Source organism: Papaver somniferum, chromosome 11, assembly GCF_003573695.1.
Source record: "Papaver somniferum cultivar HN1 chromosome 11, ASM357369v1, whole genome shotgun sequence".
Lineage (NCBI taxonomy): Eukaryota > Viridiplantae > Streptophyta > Magnoliopsida > Ranunculales > Papaveraceae > Papaver > Papaver somniferum.
In genome coordinates, this window is record NC_039368.1 from 11577384 (window position 1) to 11582406 (window position 5023).

Genomic DNA, 5023 nt, shown 5'->3' on the forward strand with positions numbered 1-5023 from the left:
TTAACTCATCATAGTAAAAATGCTCTCAAAGAATTTCATTGATGCTCAAAAGTGTTTTACAATGAAGGGAAAGATAAGTAAATAGTATAAAACAGGATTATGCGATCCACAGAAGGCGTCCAGAATCAACGACACAGATATAGTGTTGTTGGTACAACGACTCAGTCGCGGAAAGGAGTGGAAAAGTGTCGCAATAAAGCGACAGTTTTTAACGAATTTCCTGCCTCGTCCAATGTTCTTCGTGTTCTTCAGTTCCAGCAGCAGCAGGAACTTCTTCACAGCGTCTGCTTCTTTGATTTTTACGTCTCTAACTCTCTCCCAACTCTCGACAGCCTCTTCCCAATGACCGATACTTGTATTTATAGTGTTTTGGAGCAAGAAATCCTAACATCAATGCGTATAATTTCCCATTAATACTCTAATTGCTCGCTGCCCAGAAATAGGAATAATTACCAAATTTAGATTCTCCACACGTTAACTCACTCCCTGTACGCTCCTAATCAGCTTATCCACGCCTCAGAAGCTTTCCCGCGCCTCCACATCACTCCATGCATATAAGAAACACGATTGAGCTCGTGTTCAGTTCACGTTACTATGTTTTGAGCTCGTGAATTAAAACGAGGTTTCCAGCCAATGTCGATCAAATTAGATGCCCAAAATGTCTTCCCTATGTCATATCACATCTTTATGCAAATTTTCAGCGATTGAATCGCATTCCAACTTCTTCATTTTCTCGATCAAACATCATGCAGAACTGTTCTTCGTTTCCCGCCAATTTTCAGTTTTCAAACGAAGAAGAAAGGGTGTCCCCCTATCCTGAACTGGGGTGCGAATAGCAGCTGCCTTGAGGTGACCTGTGGGTGCCCATTAGTAATTAGGTTACCCCTTATCCAAAAGCGAGATTCCGAATAACACTTGTCCTCCGGGTGCCAAAATCAACTTTTCGAGCCGAATTTTCCAAAAATATTTATTTCCAAAAAATACCTACAAATACATAAAATAACAAAATTAGTACAAAATCGAGTGCCAACAATATATAGTATTGAGATCAAATTAGACACAAAAATGTGTCTATCAAATACCCCCAAACTTATTATTTGCTAGTCCTCGAGCAAAATTTATTCTTGAAAAGTGAGCGAGTTAATCTCGGGTGGGTTTATCATAGGTGTACCCACAAAAACCAATACTCCATACCCTAGCTATCTACGCAGAACCTTGGAAAGCACTAAAGAACCTCCTTGGTTGGCATACAATTATTGACTCTAAGAGGAAGAACCCTGATGCGAAATTCCAATTGTTGTACACGAGTTTGCACTCAAGCATACTAAAATTCATATAAGTGACAGAGCTCTACTAAGATAGTTTCACGATGGACATCATACTCGGAGTCATACTAATCACATGAAAAGATTAAGAAGATGGAAAGAAAAATGTAGATGGTTGAAAAGCGAACGGTGTTTCCCATATCTGTCTGAAGGCCTCTGCCAAGATGAACCTAACCTAAATGACTGAGATACCGGTCTAACTAATATTAACACACTGGTATATACAAGGGAACCAGTGGTCAATAACTTAAAGCTAGATCAACAAACTGGCAAATACAAGGGAACCAGCAGTTGACTACACATAACAATAACCATATTTTTTTTATTTTTTTTAACGGCATGAATAGATCTTTTTGATCCAAGCGCATGCTTCTTGTTAGCAGATTACACGATAGTTCCCACGGGTCCTGCATTCCACGCTTGCTTAGGCGACGGAAACAGGGAGAACACACGCATATTGCTATCCAAGGGTTAATACTTATTCCGATTGGTCTAACTGATCCGGTCTTTTTTTTTTTTTTGATAACTCAGTCACTCTATTTTACCCTAGCAAAGGTAACAACTTGAATCGTGTGCCCCACCAAATCACTTGAAATAAAAGAAAACTAAAAATAGAAAGTGAAAAGGACTCGACGAGATATGGCGAAACTATCATGTTATTTCTAACACCTGAGCTCTGTGCTTTTATGAATAGACTCTATAGATGTTTCCATCTAGTCAGATTGGTTCCTCAACTCCTAAAACAAAAATGTTTCCATCCACTTAGATTGGTTAGTGCTATCCTTAATAGGCGTAAATTTCTAGGCTCTGGAGTTTATTTATTGCAACTAAAAAGTTTCTCCCATACCCCCAAACTTAAATCTAACATTGTCCTCAATGTTCTAAAGATGAAACTAAAAGCATGAACAAGGAGAAACTGTTACCATTTGAAGCGGAAGAGTTAAGGGAAGATATTACCTTGTTGCATGAGCATGGGATACCTCCCAAGAAGTGCTAAGTTTATAGTCTTCAGCCAGACTTAGGAAAGGATTAGTCAATTCGAACCATAAAGTAACAGTCGAAATAACTGTGGGTCTTCAAAACGAAAAAGAGCTGACCAAAGGAAACTACAATAACCCAAGAAAGTGAACAAGAATAACATGCCCTTATCTAGTTTCCTGATTAAGATATTCATATCTAATTGTGGTTCAGGTTCAGGTTCTATGAAAGGGTCTAAATAAAATATTTTCCTCGGATGCATTTCCTCATAGGTTGGATCCAAATTATTAGGTCCTAAAGTTTGGAAAAACTCAAATAAGAACTTAGAATCACAAAATAATAATAACCTAAATAACTGAGGATCCTCTAAGTCAATCAGGTTTGACTTACATAATTGACCACAGTGAGAGTAGTGGTCATTCTTAAGCAAATGTGTCGATTCTAATTTCCTAAAGCATTTAGGTCTAGTCTCACAACTTAATATTCGACACATTTGGAATATAAACGTTCCCACAGTTGGAAGAAAACTATTTGGTGGGAAAACAAAGTCAATCTGGGTATCATAGCCTAGGCAAACCACATCTAAAACGGTGGTATCCCTAATCAAATCCTCGTCCTTTTGAATAGGTGAATAATCATAAAAATTATTTGGATTTGAACTAGAAATAATATAATCATTATAAAGCTCAATTGGATTAATAGATTCCTGATCACTATGCCTACATATTTCAGATTCTTCATTACTACTATCCTCATCATCATAATAGTACAAAGATGATTGAACCTTATCTAAATAAGTAGTGTCTTTTATTCTAACCTCGTCCTCTACATTGGGCAAATATTCACTATTGATATCAAGGGTAGAATTGGAAACACTATTTTGGAAATTTAGATTATTTCGAGCAGCATTAGCTAACTGTTCATTTTCTGCCTCTAAACGTGCTTGAATTTCACTGAGCGTAACACTTATACGTTCACAAGTCTCATTGAATATCTTAGACCGTTGTGTACTCTCTTCTCTTGAACTAACTGCACGTTCATACTCCCTTCAAATTTGTTGGTAGGTTTCTTCTAGAGATTGAACAGGTTTAGAAATGTCATAATCAGGACTAGTTTTTAAGTAATTTTCCAAAAACGCATGACTAGTACTATAATATTCCTGATTTTCTTGCTCGTAAGACCAATTCGTGTGTGGATAGTAATTGGGCTCACTATGGTATGAACCATAACCTTGAAAAGGTTGGCGTTCCCAACTACTATTCCCACCATGGTCATAAAACTGATGATGTCCATATTCAAATTTAGGTCGATACTCATTGTATTGGCTTCTATCATACCAGTTCGACATTCTTAATTGCAAGGGAATTCTACACAACCACAAACAAGGCCGACTCGACTCCACCAAAACAAACCTAAAGATTTCTAGCAAACAAAAAGGATGATGGCTCCACTTAGATTGTTTCTAGACCAGCTTCTATCTTTCGAAAGGGAATTTGTTGCAATTTGAGCAAACCCCTCTGGAATCAATTCGAGTCAAAGTAAGTTGAATAGAGGCGAGGGAAGCTCAGTGGAGCTTTGATACCCAAGGCCTCACCGCTATCACAAGGCGGCGCAGTCACGCATTCAACTCACAGAAACCATCATGAACTTTTGAGTGTGCTTAAAGAGCAACCAATATTTTTCGAACGAGTTTCCTATTAAGCTCGTTACCCTATCGGTCTCGTTCTATTCCAAATTTTAAAGCTTAGGTTCGCGTTCGGTTTCGTTTTCCTAAGGCGGGAAAGAAGAGAACGGTGATGAAATCCGAACCCTTATCTTGTTTAGGCCAGGCCTTGCCCTTTACTAGGAAAATAAAGACAGTCCGGTTCGTCCTCAAACAATTATCACCTTAAGGCAGACAGTAACCCGCTTGCAGGAGATTCGCGGGTGTTTCGATTGGACTTACCTCCCGTACCAGACGGGCGATGAACCGTTGTCGTCGACTCGGGCCACGACTCCTATGCCGTGTGCGAACCCGAGGGGCCGAGACGATATAGTAATCGTCGTCCTTCCCTGCACACAGTTTATATAATATATTTTTTTTTTAATAATAATACCCTTCCGTAGGGTTAAAAAAATAAAGTCCAATTGTTTAAAGTCCAAAGTCCACAAAAAAAATTACAATTTTCCTCACACACTCAAAAAAATTAAAAATTAAAAATTAAATCCTAAAATTTTCCATTTTTTCTTCTCTTTTCGCTTTAAGATTTTTCATCTCCAAGTCCTTAGTTTTCACTTTGAACCTGCAAAATAAAGACAAAAAGAAACGTAAAAAGGAACAAAAAATTCTAAAAAAAATAATAAACTTAAAAAAATAAATCAATCTATATACAAGTCCGCGTCGGCGGCGCCATTTTGTTGTAATATTGAAAGTGGTAGTAAAAGTTCGTTCCTCGGACTTGTAAAGATAATGGATTTTTAGATTTAAAAATATATATACAAAAATATTAACAATGGGTGCGAGAGGTAACCAAGACACTAGATTCCACTATTAGGCAAAATTGATTGATAAATATTTCAAATCTCTATTTAATTCTTAAGTCCTCTTTTATCTTTAATTCACTATCAATCATACAGATTCTCAAACATTATTTGTAAACCTTAAGCATAGATTATCAAGAGATTAAACCAAGCATAACCTATCAAACTGAATAACAAATAATTAAAACAATCATTCAAAC